The sequence below is a fragment of the Camelus dromedarius genome, chromosome 6 (genome assembly GCF_036321535.1).
Source record: "Camelus dromedarius isolate mCamDro1 chromosome 6, mCamDro1.pat, whole genome shotgun sequence".
Classification (NCBI taxonomy): domain Eukaryota; kingdom Metazoa; phylum Chordata; class Mammalia; order Artiodactyla; family Camelidae; genus Camelus; species Camelus dromedarius.
In genome coordinates this window covers 12,197,269-12,217,264 of record NC_087441.1, presented here as the reverse complement: position 1 = coordinate 12,217,264, position 19,996 = coordinate 12,197,269, and the positions used below count along the sequence as shown (strand labels likewise).

At 41.3% G+C, this 19,996-nt stretch overlaps 1 protein-coding gene across 2 annotated transcripts in view; it reads right to left on the bottom strand.

The window, feature by feature from the left end:
- RGS17 (regulator of G protein signaling 17) overlaps window positions 1–19,582 on the bottom strand; it is an 87,958-nt gene extending 68,376 nt beyond the window's left edge. For both annotated transcript variants that reach the window (XM_010994020.3, XM_031456590.2), the window contains exon 1: window positions 19,441–19,582. The gene's annotated coding sequence lies outside the window, so the exon portion shown is untranslated. The remainder of the gene's footprint in view (window positions 1–19,440) is intronic.
- Between the last annotated feature and the right edge of the window lie 414 nt (window positions 19,583–19,996).

The following is a 19,996-nucleotide window of genomic DNA, read 5'->3' as shown; positions in this document are numbered from 1 at the left end:
CTGTGGGAAGAACATTCCAGGCAGGAGGAACAGAGGGCCTGAGTTGGGAATGTTCTGGCCCACTGCGTGCACAGCTAAGAGGCCGTATGATGGGGTCAAAGTTACAAAGAGGGGAGAGTGGAAGGTGATGGGTTCAGAGAGCTATGGGAGTAAAGTTTTGCAGAGGGTGTGTATAGACAGATCACACAGGGCCTTGCAGGTCAGTGTAAGGATTTGGGGATTTACTCAGAGCAAAATAACAACTTTAGGCACAGCAGCCTCATGGAATTTGGCATCTGGTCAATTTCAGTGACCCTGTCCTCAGCATCCCAGGGATGTCTACATCATCAGTCCAATTTAACCGTAAGCCAACTGGCCAACATGTTACTCTGTGTCTACTTTGTTATTGTGTTATAAAGGATGGCCTGTTTTAAAGAGTGTTGCCAGGTAAGCTTTCAATTCATGGACAACTATTACATACATACATATTAGAGACCTATTATTTGGGCTGGGCATTTTAAGATAAACTTCTACTCTCCCCAAAATTCACCCTACTTTCCATAAGCTTATAACTTGGCTGTGAGATCATAAAAGTCTGCACCAAGGGTTCACTTGTGGAGGAGTAAGTGCAGAATTATGTTGGACGTAGCCAGAGACACTTCTATTGAACACAGTATGGGAAATGAGATTTTTCCGAGGAGGTAAAGGCAGGTAGAACATTCCATCCAGAGGTAACAGCATGAGTACAGACTAGGAGATTTAGAATAGCATGGTCTATCTTTTAAAGGTAGACTCATTCATTCAGTGTGACTGGGGCGTCAGGTGTCTGAGAAGAAAAAGCAATGGGGGACAGCCAGGCAGGGTGGAACCAAGAGGGAGAGAGCCATGCAGAGTATCTGGATTTTGTCCGTAGGTGACGGGGAGACACTGCATGCTTCCTAAGTGTAAGGCAGCTTCAGGAGTGACATGTTTGGTCATTCTGGCACCAGTGTGGAGGACAGGTGGAGGGAAGAGAGCAGGCTGGCAAGGAGGCTGTTGCAATAGTCCAGGCAAGATGCTGATGGTGAACTGGAGGAGAGGAGTGGAGATGGAGGAATGGGGCAGAGGTAAGCAGCACCCAAGAGGTTGCCTAGGCCCGGGCTGGGGGTAGATTAGACATGAGCAGGGTGTGAGCTGGGGGATGGTCACAGTTGACTGCTGGTGTTCCAGCGTGGGTAACTGGGTAGACGCTACCCTTTAATAAGAATATGGAAAGGGAAAGGGCTTGCTCACAGAGAGGACAAGAACACACGTGTCATTGCTAGGATGCAGGCAATTTCAGTAGGGGGAGAGGCCACTCTAAGGTGGCCAGATAGGATTTATGAAGGTCTCAGGACTTTAGCTTAGACCTTCCAAGGCGGTCAGGATTTAGAAGAGTGCAGGGAGACATGCAAGCATTCCACGCAGAAAGTGTGTGAGCAGAAGGCAGAGAAGCAGCAGAGCAGGAAACATTTTTCTGGACGTGATATGCACGCTGGTCTTTGCAAGCAGGAGAGTGGTGGAAGAGAGGGAATGAAGAGGTTCTTCTTCAAACAGTATACAGTCTGCATCTGAAATCTTCCTTTTGGAGAGAGAATTCACTACTTTGTAAAGCATCCAGGTCCACTGTTGATCAGCAATCCCAGATGACTAGTGGGAGCCACTGGAAGTGTCCTGATGACATTGACAATAATCTTGTATGAATATTACAGTTCTTTGTCATGCTAGGATTTCTGAGTTCACTGAGTAACTTTACAGCTATAGTTAGAACTCAGTTCTCCTGAATCCCATCTCAAGATTAAACACACATTTTAGTGGTTTAGTATTCATAACCACTGGCACCAAGTTTTCTGCAAACAGCTAATATTACAGTTATATTTAACGTGTCAAAAAGAAATTTAGCACAAGTTTAATACTTTAGTTAAATTTATTACATCTCACTATGAAGTCTTTCATTGTTCTTTTAAGTTAAACTCTCTCTATAATAAAATGTTCACATTTTATAAAACAATTACTAATACAAGTAAATTTCTTATAGTCTACATCACATTTTCTATCGTTAAGAGGCATGGTGAAAATTAAACTTTTAAACTTTAATTCCATCCAAAAGACACTTAACTTTAAAAAGTTATTATTTAAAAGTCTCAACTGTAAAAATATCACTTGCTCTGTTTAGCCTTAAATTATTGCAAATAGAGGCGGAATACTTGTAATTTCAAGTCCATCATTGCAAAACATAAAATATCAACTAGAGAATTAGCTACAGTTACTTATTTTCCTGGAATACATTCAGAATTCTTTCCTTCATTTCCCCTTGGTAACAATCAAATTCCTAACAGTTCTTGGTAATTCACCATTTCTTGCTTCAATGCCATCCTTTCTTGAAAACAAAGCCATCCTGTGATTCTGTATATGTTATTATGAATCAAAATAAATCACAAGTAAAAGGGGAGGTCAGATTGCTCCACTTGAGTTCTTTCAGGAAACAGTTTCTCCTATAGTATAACTGGAAACTCTTGAGTACATGTCAGTTATAGGGCAATCTGCTAAACACCTGTCAAAAAAAAAAAAAAAAAAAAAAGCACCACATCCTTCCGCGTAATTTTAAGCTGCCTCTGCCTCTTCTCTTTTTTTTACAGCTTTACTCATTTTTATTCATTTCACTCCCATTCTGGCTTTGCATATTATACAGCTTCCATAGATAATTTTTCCAAAAGCTCAGACACAGTAAAACAGCATTCCTATCTTATTGCCTAAATCTGCATTTCAGGAATATATTCCTTTTGGTTTTCTACCTCTGTTAAATGTGATCTAAATTTTCTGATGTTCCTCTGAATTCTGCTACATCAGTTAATTATGCTCTAAATTCTCTGAAATGCACCTCAGAGCCCAGAACACTAGGAAGCAAGCTTGGCAGGCAAATGCAAGAAACAGCTAAGGGATGGAGATGAAACAGGCAGCTCATTCCTGGGAAATTCCTGGAGGGAAGTCAGATTTGTAGCCTAAGAAAAATGAGCTCGCTTCTCCCCCTTGTGCCCAGAACTTGGGATGCTCTCAGCTCTGTATTTCTTTGAATGACAGAAGGCAGGAGAGTGGACTATCCTGACCTCTCATTCCAGTATCTTCTGAACTGCAATTAATACAGTTGGGGCAGGACAATATATGGGTTTGAAATAGGCTGATGTCATGTCAGTTTCTTAAACAATTAAATGTAGAAAATTCCCATTATATTTCAGTCTGATACAGCCACCATGCCCTTGGTACGCCCTCATTTAGCCTCATTTATTTTCAACCAATGGAGGAGTAAAAGAAAAAAACATATACATATATAATATATACATACATTATTAGCAGTAGTGTATTTTATATATACATATATATATGTATATATACATATATATATGTATATATATTTGATAGCCCAGCTTTATGAAGGACCCTGAACACTTTACAAAGGAGTCTTTCTATGAGCCATGAGCCACGAGCCACATACATGGCTCATGGAGGCAGGCATTTTTGTCTGTTCTGTTCTCTAATAAATCTGAATCTCCCAGAACACAGCCTGCCGCATAGTAGATGCTCAAAAAGTATTTGTTAAAAGAGAAACTTCACTGGATGAACCGAATGCAAGAAGTCTGCCTCTCACTCAGCATCAATCCCTTTTACTTTACAACTTTTCCCCCAAATCACTTATTCTTCTTTCCCAGATTATTCCTGTAAAGGCCAGATGCAGCGGGACGTGAGAAAGAGCCAACCACAAAACACCATAGAAGGTGAATTTCGTTTCTGCTTTGTGGTTTGAAAGAGCTGCAGTTAAACACTGATTTCTTCCTTTCGATTTTAGTATCTGAACTTCAGTTTCCTGTTTATCTCTCTGCTTCTGAATGACAGTTCACGGCTCTGGCTTCAAATAAGAGAATGAACATATGTGAAAATTTACCTGGTCTCAGATTGCATTTAAAAGACTCTTTTCCCAGTGAATTTGTGACTTTTCTTTTAATACTCTGTTTCATTATTACCTGATGAAAACTATAGTAACTTACTTTTGCTCATTACACAAAGGCAACATTTATTAGATCGACATCCCCTTATGGAACAATTTAACCGACTATAAATAGGAAACTCTTTGTTCACTTGTTTGTTTTAACAGCCAAACATTTGGTCGACGGACTAAGTAATACAGTTAATACTATGATCAAAACTCCTCACTCAGCATACAAAGAAAACTAGATTGAGCATATTTTATTCTGTCTTTTCTAAGCAGAAAATATTTTTTGTCATTTTGGATGCGTCTAACAAAGCCCCCCCCCCCCCGAAATTATAATATCTGTCCCACAACATCTTTCTCCTGGCTATGAGTTAAAATATTGGAGATGAGGAGATAAAGGGAAAAAAAAAGAACCCATTTATGTTTGCAGACTCAGATAGTTTCAAGGTGTCTCCTGAGTTTATTATGCTCCATGATTCTAAAATCCCTTGCCTGTCCATAACCTTGGGGAAATTCCACTATCTCTAAAATGCTATCCTTGTACCCTAGAGTCTGGAAGCGAAGCCCAAAATAGGGCTCAAATAATCAAAAAGCCTTCTAAGCATCAGGTCTAACCTTGCATGAATGAACGAATGAACGAACGATAAATATTGCATGCTATTCCCTAATATTTCTTTTTATTCTGATATAGAGGCATTTTATATTTCTCAGGAATGAATAACATTGGTGCTCCAGGAGATTCCACGGCATTTTCCCTGTACCTTCTCCATTGATAATTTTGCTTCACAATGCCAACAAACCTCGTCCTCTCTAAACCTAAAATGTTTATCAAAAATTTTCTTGGGTCCCACTACCACCTCTGGCTGCCATTACCTCCTCTCTGCATAGTTCGCTCCTCTCCACAGTCCTTCAAACAACAACTAGTCTACATTCGCCGTGTTCTCGGGCTTGCCTCCTATGCTGGCTTTAGTCTTGCATGGACCGGTTCCGGTTTCCTCTCCAGGATTCAGGAACTTCTCTCAACTGGCACCTCTGCTTTTCCATTTGTGTGTCAGCGACTTGATTCATGCTTGAGGCAGGAGTGATGCCCTCCTTGGACTGCTAACACACACACGTACACAGCCCCCTCCACCCACATTTTAACACCAAATTGTTAACTGCCAGGATGGATCATAAAAGAAGATGCATCTAACAGCCAATTACTTTTAGAAAGAGTCCTGCAACATGATTTATGTTAAAACAGCATACAATATTTTTGAAAGACATTCTTCAAAAGTTAAACGGATGATGTTAAATAGTCTTAACCAAAATGAGAAAAAAAATGGAAGTTGTCACTTTGTACGCTTCCCACTTAGCTCCTCCCCTTAGAACCCTGACCATTGAATGAATATTCATGAACTTAGAATTCATATTCGGACCCCTGCTCCTTGCAAGTGGAAAAGAAAATACACAGAGCATCCATGCTCTTCTTCCAAGCCCTGGTGTTCTTAAAATCCCCAGTACAAAGTTTGTCATGATCATAACCATTGCCTTCTTCTCAGCTAGCACTTAAAGGAAAATTTCCTCCATTCCTAGCACCTCCATCCATTCAGTTATCACATCAATCCCAAGCTGAGTTCTTCCCCAGCCACAAAACATTTATCCCTTCAATGTATTGTGCACCTACTCTGTTCCTGGCTTTGTCTGATGTACTAATTTACATTCCCTCCAGTGGAAGGAGGGAGACTGATAATAAAATAACTTAACAGAGCAGTAAATGCCACAAATTAAATAAAGCAAGTTATTATTAAAGAGTGACAGGGAGTGAAGGGAGGAAGAAAGAAGGGCCAACAATAGTCAGAAAAGACAGAAAAGGTCTCTTTAAGGAGGTGACATTTGAATTGAAATGTGGATGATGAGAAAGATCAGGAGAAGAGTTGTTTAGGTAGAGGGAGTGGCAAGTGCAAAGGACCTGAGGTTGCCAGGCACTTCGTGCCCTTTCTCCCCCAAGTTCTTGGAACCAATCTAGTATCTCCTGTCTAGAGTGTTCTCCTCTCTAATGCTATCTTTTTTTTTTTTTTAATTTTGTTAAATTTTTCTTTTTTTTTTTAGCAGAGGCTGGGGATTGAACCTGGGACCTCATGCATGCTGAGCATGTGCTCTACCACTAAGCTCTACCCCCCACCCCTTCTGATGCTATCTCATGTGCTGATTTTTTAGACTCAAGAGTATTTGCATGAACAGCTAGTCTAAAGTTATCACTGCCTTACTGGCTTTTAGAGACTTCGTCTTAATAATTACATCCTTGACCTTCAATGGCTTAAGAAAGAAAGAGCAGTTCAAAGCAAGCCTGCACCTGATTCAGCAGAACCACTGTGGACCTCGATGTCTAATATGTCACCCTTCCTTATCCAAGAATCCATGGGACATACAATCCACAGAAGCAGTGCCAGGGGGAAAAAAAACCCAACTTTTGAAAACTGTTTTCTTTCATTAACCAATGAGTTACAGGGAACCTGTCCCATAAACCCTTTTATTTTGGCTGCTGGAACCTCAGAGCTGAAGTGTACTGCCCCTGTTATGATAACAACCCTACGCGTGTTTTGTGGCACGTTCACCCCTCCCCCCATTTATTTCTCTTTGTGGCTTCTTATCTTTCCTTTGTTTAATTTTCATTGCCCTCTGTGAATGTGTTTTTATTTAAGCTGCCTCAAACCTTTTGGAAATAGATGGTGCATAAATCATTAATCACAAGTGCTTTCTAGACAATCGCAAGTAACTTCCTCGTTGCAGAATCTAACGTGTTGCCTTGGTCCTGATCTCACCCTGTCTGCCCCCTGCCCTAACTCCGCTGCTCTTCCTTCTTAAACCTGTCTCCCTTTACTAATATGTTTGGGAGATTACATAAATATGTATACGATCAGTTAAAAACAAAACTCCTTGGTTTCATAGTATAGTACGTCTTCATTCTCTTTTTAACAATTTTTCTCATTCGGACTACCTTAGGTATGAATGTATGTATATATATGTATGTATTTTAGTTTCTTTTTTTCCCCACATGCCCATTCAATATAGACATACTCCAGGATTCTGTTCTAAGCTCTACAATTTTTCCTTTAGCAATCACCTATTACTGTCACCTCTAAGTAAAAGATTTTCAAGTTTTATTTCTAGCCCCAGCCTCTCTCCTGAGTTTGCATTCCAAATTCCCTGGAATCATTAGAACCTCAGAATCAGAATGAGGCCTTGCAGTTCTTTTACCTTCCTAATCCTTAACACTCCTCCATAACATCTCTGCCTCCTGTTTGTCCACCAAGCACTTGATAGGTGCTTACCACCTTGCAAGGCAGCCCATCTACTAAGCTGGCTTTGACTGCTAAAAAGTTATTTCCAATAGGATGGCAAAATCTATCTTAATGACCTGTGCCCACTGGTTCTAAAGCTATTTTTAAGAGTCACAGCAGGAGCTAAGATACACTAAATGCCAAATGTGTGCCAGGGGCATTGCTCGTGTGGTCTCCTTACCACTCTGCCATGTGGTTTCATTATTCCCATTGTGACACTAGCACAATTTAAAATGAGTCTAATCATTCCACATGGCTCTTCTCCAGGTGGAGAAACACACACATTCTCTAGGAGAACCACTCTATTCTAGGTTAAGAAAGTACAAATTCCTCTAGTCACTTTTCACATGAATTACTGGTTTTTGTTCATTTTACCCTCTGTATTGCAAACCTCTAACCATGGTGTCTAGAAGGAAAGAAATTGAAAATAACATTCCAGTAGTGGTTTGAAAAATGAGGAGTAGGCATTTTTCCTACATTTTTCCCATATCCAGAGAAAACCATAATTTGAAAAGACCCATGCACCCCAGTGTTCACAGCAGCACTATTTACAATAGCCAAGACACGGAAACAACCTAAGTGTCCAACAACAGATGACTGGATAAGGAAGATGTGCTATATATGCACAATGGAATATTACTCAGCTATGAAAAAGAATGAAATAATGCCATTTGCAGCAACATGGATGAACCTAGAGATGATCATACTAAGTGAAGTAAGTCAGAGAAAGACAAATATCATATGATATCACTTTTATGTGGAATCTAAAAAAATGATACAAATCTTATTTACAAACCAAAAATAGACTCATGGACATCAAAAACAAACTATAGTTATCAAAGTGGAAAGAGTAGGGGAGGGATAACTTAGGAGTTTGGGATTAACTCCAAAAGATATATACTTATCTATAAAATAGATGAATAACAAGGACCTACTGTAGAGCACAGGGAACTGTATTCAATTTCCTGTACTAACATATAATGAAAAATAATCTGAAAAAAAAAATATATATGTTTAAGTTAATCACTTTGTTGTATACCTGAAACTAACATTGTAAGTCAACAACACTTCAATAAAAAAACAAAATAAAAAATAAAATTTCAGTGTCCATAAACAAAGTTCTATTGGAACATGAGGGAAAAAAAAGGAAGAAAAATGCAGAGCAGTACAGAAGTGTCATCCACTTCATTCTGGACACAGTGCCTCTCTGGACATAGCCTAGCACCAGATTCCTACAGAATCAACAGAGCAGAGCCGATTCCTACAGAATTGACAAGGCTTTTAATCACCAGCCCACTAAACACCTGCTAGAGCTCTGATGGATGTGGCAAACCCCTGCCCACGCTGAACTCAGCTTATTTCCTCCCTGACCTCTTTATCAGTTTGGTCTCTCCAGGTCTTGACAGCATCCGTGTTACCCAGACACACAAGCTCACATCCTCCATGTTGGCGTTAAGGGTGTTTTCACATCTTCTAAATCCCATTGGTGACCAAGTCACGAAGGCTCTGAGTGGAACTCATTTTCATGACATCATCTTCCCACTGCCTTAGGTTGTTGAGGCTTTGGCTGTTTCCCAGTTCAGGTCTCCTCTTCTCTCACCTGGCCAGCTGAAGCCCTGGTCCTGCCCCACCTCTCCTCGTCACTGCTCAGACCTGACATGCCCATCCCTCACCCTGTGATGCCCCCACTTACATGGTGCCCGTGGCACTCTGGGATCATCAAGGACAATGCTCGCTTTTCACGTTGGTATTAATGCCCCCAGTGTCTGCCTCCTTCCTGGCTCTATCTGTGGTTTCCTGCCCGTACTATATGCTTCTGGAAAACTGTGCCACGAAGTATTTTTTGAATTTTCCTAGTTCTGTGCCTTTATTCACGTTGTCTTTGAGCCCGAGGAGTAGTTCTTTGCCTGTCAAATTTCCCCCTTTCAATACTTAGAGAAAACGTTACAACCTCTAAAACACTTTTGCCAGATCCTGGTGTGGCCATCTAAAATGAATCGAAAGCTCCTCATGGCATTTTATCTCTCTCCTAGGGCATAATAGTTAATAGCAATTTACGTACATATTTTCTTTCTTCAGTGAGTCTTTAGTGTCCTTGAGCTTTGGCTATGATTTATTTAATTTGACTATTCCCGATGGTAGAGTAAGGTTCCAATTAGCTGCATTAATTGTGAATCAGGACGCAGGAAATAACAAAGGTGAAAGGGATCAGTAGCTAAACACGAAGGAAAGTTGGAAATCTCACGGAAACAGTTGCCGGATCAGACACACGCAGCCACCTTTACAGGTGTACCAAAAGACCTCTCTCTCCTTCCATGATTTCTGCTTGCTCATAATTTAATTTTTTTAGATTATGAGCTCTACGCTCAAGCACATGACCTCCTTCTTTTTCCCTGAGATCCAACCAGACTGGAACTCTCAGGGGTTGGTGGTCAGAGGCCAGCACACTCAGTGCCAACGTTGATTTTGGTTGTCATCGGTAGTTTCCCTAAGTAACTCCTTTCAGTGTTCCCACTAAGACATAAATCCACATTCCCTCAAAAATAATCTCAGTGACAATGAGCAGGCAAGCTTCTCCAAGCACACTTGTCACTCCCCCAAAGTCTTAATAAATAGTTTGGACATTAAGTCACTGTGCTGCCCACTGCTCAGTAAAACAAAGCTTAGCATGTGCATTTATTCATTGCTGGTATTTTGAAGCAAAATGTAAAGATCCCTTTATGTCACAAAAATAAAGTTAATTTTATGTAAGATGGACGTAGGAGTAGTTACATTTAAAAAAGAAAATTTGGAGCAGATTTTCAAATCAGTGGGATTGAATTTTGGTATCACCTACAAGAATTTTTCACTATTCAACGTAACCTATGTCAGGTCAAGAAAAGTGCTCTGCATTTTTTTCCTTCCTGGAATTAAGATTTATTTAATGATATTCTACCTCATGAAACACCACTTGCATTACTCAGATGTTCAGTCAATGAAATTACTGAATTAATGGAAAAAAATTACCCTCTTAAGGTTAGGTCACATGAATTTACGAAACTGGAAGTGGTTACATAATACAGCAGAGTTATGTAATAATGTATTGAATGATATTACACCTGAAGATATAACACGTTTTTGGCTAATAGTCTTGTTTTCTGAGCCTGGCCTTCCTGCTTTATACTTGACTATCCTTATCTCATTGGTATCCCTCCTTGTATTCTAAAGTACGTATCTCTTCCTCTCCAGCACTGGGCTATGGTTACACAGGCATCAGGTCAATTTTTTCCTGCTCTCAACTCACACAAAAAGAAAAAAAAAAAGCAAAACACATCCATATACTCAGACATTGACACATAAAGTAATCTATTCAAAACACTAAACTTTGGAGACAATTCCTGTGTGCAAGGGTTTCTCCGTCTCTTGGTTTTTAAGCATTAAGATTTATACACAAATACATCCTTCAACTAAATCCATCACTTATATACATGTAGGTGGGTCATTAAACACTGGACTTAACTAAAGGTAATTCAGTCTGCAATGTTTCTTCAACAGCAAAAATTCAGATTACTGGACATGAGCAGGTGAATAAAACATGGGTTCTAATAGCTTGAATCAAAATCGCCCAAGTTTACTTACTCATAGACTAGCCAAGAGACAACAATCAGGCCAGTATATTCTTGACCATCAGGAGGGAATAAATCAGCACTTTCTGTTTTGTTTGGTTTTTCCCTTACAGACTGAACATTTGAATTCTTGATAGGTTTTAAGTATCAGGGAAAAATTATGTGACTATCTTAAAAATTACATCAGATATCATTAACACCTATTTTTCTGTAAAGTATTTGATGTACGAAAAGAATTGATACTCCTTCCTCTTCAATTTCTCTATGTACAATTGGTATTTGTACTACTACTACTGCTGGTACTGCTGCTGCCACTAGTATTACTACCGCTAGTACTACTGCTGCCGCTAGTACTGCCGCCGCCGCTAGTATTACTACTGTTAGTACTACTGCTGCCGCTAGTACTACTGCCGCCACTAGTACTGTTACTGCCGCCGCTAGTATTACTACTACTGCTAGTACTACTGCTAGTACTACTGCTGCCGCCGCTAGTACTACTACTACTGCTATTACTGCTGCCGCCACTAGTACTACTGCTGCCGCTAGTACTACTACTACTGCTAGTACTATTACTGCTGCCGCTAGTATTACTACTACTGCTAGTACTACTGCTAGTACTACTGCCGCCGCTAGTACTACTACTACTGCTAGTACTACTGCTGCCGCTAGTACTGCTGCCGCCACTAGTACTACTACTACTGCTAGTACTACTGCTAGTACTACTGCTGCCGCTTGTAGTATTGCTGCCGCTAGTACTACTACTACTGCTAGTACTGCTGCCGCCGCTAGTACTGCTGCCGCCACTAGTACTGCTGCCGCCGCTAGTACTACTATAAGTGAGGAATAGGAGTCAAATGTCAAGCTTCTCCCAAACAGTAGGTCAAAAAAAAACTTAATACTCCAACTCACACAGGAGTATTTAGTACTCTAATTTATATTAGAGTATTTAATACCTCAACTCAATACGCAGCATCAGCTAGTCATAACCGTTTGCAGTTACATAGGTTATTACATTGCTTTATAGCATGGCTATGCCTTAGTGTTCTCATGAAAGATACTCATCTTTCCTTTGCTTTTATCTACTCAGTCTCGACCATGCTAAACTCACAGGTCACCAGCAAAATGATGTACAGTAGTGCTAAGTGAAATAAATAGAGAAAGAAATAAGTTCAAACCTCAAATTAGCACATACAGTTACTTATTAACAGCCCAGTTAAAGGTTTAATGACAAGTTAAATTTGGTGGCTGAAGTGAGGGTTTAGCTTACTTTCCAGTTAATTCATTCATGATGGCCGTGTCTTTCACTGCCACACAGAGGCAAAGCAGCTGTATGTTCACAGCATTTTGCTAGGAAGGACTTGAAGTCTTTACTCTGGTTTTATAATTGATATCAGATCATCCTAGATCAGGATAAATCTAGTTGCTAGATTTAGAGATCACTCTACTGATTTCAACAAGTAGGTCTGAAGATGCTTTTCTTCAAAATCAAATGTATGTTTTTTTTCATATCTGAAAAGAGTATTTTGGATTTCTGGTCAACTTACTATATTACACAAAGACTGTCATCAATGAAAGAACTGTAGTAATATCGGGAGAAAAATTTCTATTTTTACTGCATAGGAAATGTGGATCCTGTGGGAGGGTGGGGCTATCACTTTCTCTGTCTCCCTTTGCTCACCCCTCCCTCAACATTTTAAAATACCTTAAATTAGATTCCAATGATCACCCAGGACAGCCTTTAAGTGAGGGGGGAAAAAGGCACAGTGCACTTGTATGCAGACACCTTGTTTACTTCAGTGAGGGAGAGTTAGGAGTTGGGTAGGCTCACAGAGAAGGCTGCGCCTCAGGGCTTCCGTTGTTTGGACCTGGTGGTGGTGGTTAAATCACCCACAGCAGGGCCACATCCTGCTCCACCTTCCTCTCATCTGAGCCTCTACCTAGCAGCTTTCTTTAGGAGTGGAGATTCTACACTTTGAGGTCAATTAGCCTAAAATTCCTAAATCCTCAGGAGATCTTTGCTCCTTACCTCCGTGTTATATCTGGTTACGACTTGTAAACTTAGAATGACCAGTGCTCACCTGGAAAGCAAAATAACACCAAGTTGAAGAGGCTTCTATGTAAACTTGCAGGAAGGGGCCACACTGGATTAGTATTGCATCCAAAATCCTATCGCTGAGCCTGGCACCTAGTAGGTGCTCACGGCTGTTTATAAACGAATGAATGTTCATTTCACAGGTTGGTTAAACAGGCTGGATGGGAAAGGATCACACGACAGACACACACAGAGAACAACTTCAACATTAATATGGACCCATTAGTTAAAGCAAATACTGGCAAGAAATTAGAATCCTTCAGGCACTTATCATCTACATGATGCTAATTGGGTTTCTTTTAATTATTTAACTCTAGTGCAGTATGTAACACTCGCATAGTGATTGCAATACATGAAGCATTTTTACGGACATAATTTCATTTACTCCCTCAACATTTTAAAAGTATGTTCGGTCAGTCTGCAATTGATAGATAATGATACTAAGGCCCAACAAGATTAGGGCTAAATCTCTGTTCATCTGAGTCCAAAATTTGGACTCTTCCTACCAAAGTACATTCTCTGCTTTTAAAGTCTCTTTCTTTCAAGGGAAAATTTCCATATGCTTTTTCACACTCGCTAAATTAAATCATATAGATTGCCACTTTGCATATAGCCGACTTCCACATATTGGTTGACTTCGAATAACTGAAGCCTGACGAAACAGAAGCGTCGCGGGAAACCAGATGGAGACATGGGGTAGTTTTCCTAGATCCAAAATGGACTTTTCAAATCTCTAGATTAGATAGCTTGTCATAATACACCAAAAAACAAGCCCTTACTGTTTATTGATACTAGAAATACAGACAGTGTTGTCAGCTTTCACAAAAGAATTTTCACTGGATTAACTCACTACCATTGGGAAGGCCCGGGATAATTAAAGAAATGAAATAAACACTTACCTGCTCATTTGATTTATGTCATGATTTCCCTTGGGTTGTGTCTGTTTTATTGTAATGCCATGGCTCTTGAATTATAACCTTTGTATTTCAATAGCCAATCAGAGGTACTATGAAAAGCCTGTGACCTAATCCAAGGAAGTAAATATTTGCTTTGTGAACCACATTCATTGTCTATAATAAAATTATATTTATTGACACAGAGATTCTTTTTTTAATCTCAAATACAAAGTTCAAGGAATTCAGAGATATTTTAGATGTTTATTACTCATGCTAGAATTTCAAGTATGAAGCATTTATATAACTTAATGAAAAAGCCTACACATCTAGTAAATAGTAGGGCAAGAACTCAAATCCATTTCTATTTGAAATGAGGTTTTCTGTTCCACCAGAGCTCACTGCTTTCTCCTACAGGAGACTCCCATTCATTATAAATTCCAGGGTCACTGATTCTGAATTACAGAGGCTTTACTAAATTTGATAAACTAGAACCCACAACAATTCTGAAATTTTATACTTTCTAGGTAGTTTAATATCTAAGGGACTTCACAGATTATCCAAGCTAAATATTTAAGCCTTTGAAACCAAATTTGTCAAAAGTCACAGAATTGAAAAATTCACAACCAGGAATTTACCAGATCAGTGAATCATGTGAAACACTTCTCTACCAACACAGAACTCATTAAGGTACGAGATAAGATTCTCAACTTTTAAATATTTAAATTTCACCTATGGTTTAAAATCTGAAATAAGATAGGACTCTAATATGACATGGCTTTATAATGAAGCTTAACTGATTTCATTCTGATGAGAAACTTCAATTAATGCTCTATAGGAACTCCCTCTACTCTTGTATTTCCTTTCAATCTCCTTTATCTCAGGAAAACTAAAAACATTCTCCTGTAACACTGGCAACTGGCAGAAATAATCGATGAAAATCTGGGAACTTGTCATGTCATGTACACACTACTTGTGCGTAAGGTGTGAGTGTGTGCGCACTGTACCCAAAGGGAAAAATGATTGATCCCCCAACTAGTAAAAGGAACCGTGTACCTTGGAAGGTCTGAGCATGGTGGCAGGTGGCAGTGTGTTACGGACATCATAGCAGCCCTGAACTAACCCTGTGGCTGATCCTTCTCCAGACTTAGGTGACGTCTGCTCCACTCCATTTGGGCTTGAGTCCAGTTCAGCCACAAGGATCTCTGTAGTCTTTGCCACATATCTCTTTTGTCACTAAGCGTTTCCTTTCTTTGCTTACTTTTGCCTTGTTTTTTTAAAATTAACATTAGCCCTCAGATAAATAATAAAACCATACCTGAATACAATGGGAAAAAAAAATGGGCAAAAGACTTGAACAAGAGATCCTCAAGACAAAAAAAAAAAAGTGCTATAAGCATGTCAAAAAAGTTATCAGCATTATGAGTAACCAAAGAAAGAAAATTTTGAAAAACATTATTTTCACCTATCAAGTTAGCAAAGATTTTTAGAAAGAGTATATTATGTTGGTGAAAGCTAGATGTTCTGAGCATCAAGCCTAAAGGAAAAGATGCCATACAGCTATGCAGACAAAACTAGGCATCAGGGTGCCTATCCGTTAAAACAGTAAAATACTGGAAATAATAGAAACATTATTTAACTAACTAACTAGCTAACATTCAAAAATAAAAGAATAGTTAAATAAATTAAGACATCCACAAGACGAATTATTTTGTGGTCACTAAAATATATTCAAAATACCAATTTCAGTTTCTTGGGCAGTACCAATGAGGTAGTACCAGTTTTTAAAAAAGCAAGTATGAAGTTCTACAATACGGTTACAATTTTTAAAAGTTTCCACTTATTCATAGGATATGAACTGGTGGTAAACTGCCCTTTAGGTTCAATACCAGTTTTTTAAGGCATTGGGAGAATTATAAACACTGAGTACACGCTAGGTGCACATTCAGCACTTTATACGCAATGCATCACCTTGTGCTCGCAAGCATCTTAGGATGTGGGTCCTTATCTGTGTTGTTATACCTGAGGAAACTGAGGCTCAGAGCAGGTAAGGGACTTGACCACAGTGACAAAGCTATTAAATGGAGGAGCCTGGACAAAGCTAAGGTCAGCTTGACCCAAAGTTCATATTCACCATGTCCATGTCAGCCCACAGGTAATTTAAACTTTGTTTGGAAACAAACCAACACTATAAATGTTATAGTAAAAACATGCATATTCACAAAGTGACAGTTCTAAAAACTGCTTCCTCCAAAGAGGTGGGATCATGATCTTTAGAATCTCAAACTAGTGTATTTGGAAATGAGCATGAGCACTCTTCCAAAAATAGGTGAAAATCTTGGAAGTCTTTTGTGAACCATGTCAATTCTGCAAAATTTATTCATGGACAAAAAATCTTATTTAACACCTGTCTTTTGCCAGATATTGTGCTAGATGTTGGCAAAGTAGCAGGGATAATGGTATAACTGAATTTCTTTGGATATTAGAGAAGTGTTTGGGGGTAAGTGGAGATGGGAAGAGATAGGGAGGGTGAGAGTATCTACCAATCTAACATTAAAACTCCTGGCTACCCACATCTAAGGATTTTTATTTCTTTAAGCTTTCTCTAAAATCTTACAGTATTTCTGAGGATCCAGGACACCCCCCCCCCAGAAATGTCATAGAATTTTAATCCTCTATAATAAATTCGTACTTATATTCTAACTGTAGTAGTCAGATGAAATCAAATGCTTTTTAACATCACATGGCATTATTCTCATCCACTGGGTACACAGTGGTCCTTGCATTTGCCTTTCTGGGTGGTGCAATATTTTCATTGTTAAGTAAGCAGAGTTGGGCCATCAAAAAAGGATTCTCAGCAGAAATGCAGTTGGATGGGTTCCCATCCCTCTTGGCTCCACATCTCCTTGTCCATGCCCACCTTTCACTTTTGCAGAAAAGCCATGTCTCTCAGCAAATGGACTTCTAATATGAAGGCCAGTAGCTCTACAACTGTAAGTTAACAAGTAAATGCTTTCTTATTTTTTATTGTATGAGTCAACCAGAATTTTTTTTATCAATTTAGTTTTAGACTTGGCTGTTATATAAGGTCAAATGGGTAAGGCTACATACATTTCCTTTTCTTCAAGGCCCCTGGCACCAGTGGTTAGAAATGCTAAGGAATGTTTTTTTTTTTCATATTATGATTATGATTATTAAAAAGTATAAGAAGGCCATAGGAATGATAATGACTTAGACCTTCAACATTATGAATTCAAATAAATTAGGATCCTATAGGAAGATTCTCCCAAAGCAGAGAGAGATCTATTTGAGAAGGAAAAGCTGGATGCCTTAGAATTGAACAGGAACAGCAAATCAGCTCTCCTTGTTAATTCTCTTCCCTGGGGACTAAACACCAAGGAGTAGTTGAGGAACCACAGCAAATGGATAGAAATTGGCACAACAGACACCTTATGTTGTTTGTTCTGTAAATTAGGTGGTTCTCTTAACCTCTCGGACTACAAATTTCAGACGAAAGATAAAGTGCCCGTGACTCTGAGATCAGGTGTCACTGCCATGGAGATTCATTTTATTTAATAAATGATACCATCTAATCCTTTTGTAATAATAAACACTTGTTTTCTCATCTCCAAAAATTGTAAATAAACTGCTCTCCCATGATTTCTTTATATATGGTTTTTAAGATTATAAAAATAGTGAATAAGTCTACTCTCCCATGAGTGTGTTAATCATTGTTTTAGTTCATGCTAACGGAAGAAACAGCTTAATAATAGTAACTTAACTGGCGGAGGTCAAACTGCTCATTTATTTGAATTAACGAGTATAAATCACCTTTTCATTAGGTATTAGTGCCAAAATATAGACTTCATGGATACCTGCTATTGTTACCACAAAGGACTTAAGAAACAAATACAATTTATTTAAAGTGTTTCACAGTTTTCGAAAGTATTTAATACACATAATGCCTAGCAGCTATGAAACCAGGCAAAGAATATTATTCTCCATTAGAAGAGTAAAAAATTGTTTCTCATTTCCCCAATTAAATGATTTTCAGAAGGTTCATCACCAGGAAACCCAGTATGTATGAACGCCGGAAACGCAGATGGCAACCAGTCTCAGAAATGCTCATTCCAAATGGGAAGCAAACTACACGGGTGCTCTCTCTCATTTGTGATAGCCATCCCGTGACGGAAATAGGCTAGTTGTAAAACAATTTTAAAAAAGAAAGTACTATGGGAAGATTGCAAAGTTCTCGAGACAAACCTTCAAGTGACTCAAGAAGGAATCCTTTACCGAAGGGTCAGAGAGGTTAGGAAAACTACTATGCCAGGAGCCAGGGTCCGCAGAGCGACCGAAACTGTTCCAGGTGAGTGGGTGTCCCGGGCCCCAGCTGAAGGCGGAGGGCGCAGGGCGGGTCCCGCACGGCGGGCATCTTTTTGGCCGACGACCCTTGCTCTGTCTCCAGGAGCCCGGAGACTCCCGAGGCTGGAACGGGTAGCCCGGGGCGCCCTGCTAGCAGCCTCCCGCTCGCGAGGAGGATCTCCCCATCCTCGGCTTCCGAGGCCAGCCCTGTCTCTCCGCCATCCTCAAGTCCTCCGACATTTTTCACGGAGACAAGGAGGTAGGGAGAAGAGGAAACGGCCGAATGTCTGCACCCAGCCTCTGCCGCAGCACATGAAGAGGGAGAGGAGGAGGAAGGCTGGCGAGTAAGCAGCTATTAAACTGTAATTCTATCTACAGTATAAAGAATCATCATCACCTACAGCAAGAGTCTTGGATACACCCACCTGGGCAGCGGCTAGGGGGCCGGTGGGCGTTCCACCTCCTCGCCCCCTCGATGGCTGTGAAATCTACCCCCCGCCATACACACTAGAACTCCCTTTCCTCGACCAAAGGAGGGGAAAGAACAAAAGAGGCCCCCGCCCCCTACACACACACACACACACACACCTCAGATGTTTTACGGATGCTCAAGGTATGCATTTTTGCATCCCCTTTGGCTTACACCTTCCCCACCTGAACAGTGCGTTTTCCCAAAGGTAAAGAAAGAAAAAATACCACCGCGAGGTGATCGGTCGATCGGACACTGTTAATTTCACATTTGGTTTTCTAACAAACAGCCACCCAAATCCCGACCGAGCGCCCCGCGGGGTCTCCCGCCGCCCTCGGCCCTCGGCCCTCGCTGCGGGATCCCCTAGGCGCCCAGCTCTCCGCTGGGGACCCGACTTAAGGGTCTCTGGGCGGGCAGGACACTCACCCTGCCTCTCCGCAGCAGCTGGAGGGCGATAAGCGGACCGCGCCGTGGCTGCAACGCGGGATTCAACTTCCCGAACCCGCGGCGCGGCCCCCGCTCCCTCCCGCGGCGCCGAGACCCCCCGCACGGGCAGCCTCCCCCGCCAGGGCACAGGCAGTAACACTCTCCGCCCCCTCTCTCCTTCACCTCCCCCCTACCCCAACCTTTAAAAAATTAATCCATCGGTGCAAAGCAGACATTTTGATGTCATTTACTTAGCAGCGCTCGGTTTCAGAGACAACATCTTACCCAGTCGCCTGAAGGTGTGGGCAGCTCACCGATGGGTCCGGGGGCGCGAGGCTGGGCGGCTCGGTCCTCTAGCGAAGCGGGTTTGCTGCCATCCGCCCAACTTCAGCACCCAGCGGGCGAGGAGAGAGGGAGAGAGGCGAGGATGGAGGGGAGGGGGGAAGGGGAGGAGGGAGAGGTGGGCGGGGAGGGAGCGGGAGCCGCTCGGCAGCGCGCATGCGCCCCGCGGGCGGGCGCAGCCCCTCGCCCGGCTCGGCCGGAGGTGCCGCTTCTTCCCCGGGCGCGCGACCGCGTGAGTCACGGCCCCGCCCCTCCCCGGGCCGCCCGGCCCCCGCGCGCTCGCCTCGGCTCGGCGCCCGCGGGGTCGAGGGGCTCGGCTGGAGCCGGGAGCTCGGGCGACTCGGGTCCGCGGCTTTGCGGGAGCCTTGGAGACCTCCGAGCCTCCCTGGATGGGAGAGGTTATCGCGCCCAGGCTGCTCCAACTTCTCGGTCGCCCGCAGCCCGCGTTATTCGTCGTGCGCTTTAGGGGAATGCTGGAAGCCAGAGCCTGCCTTTAAGG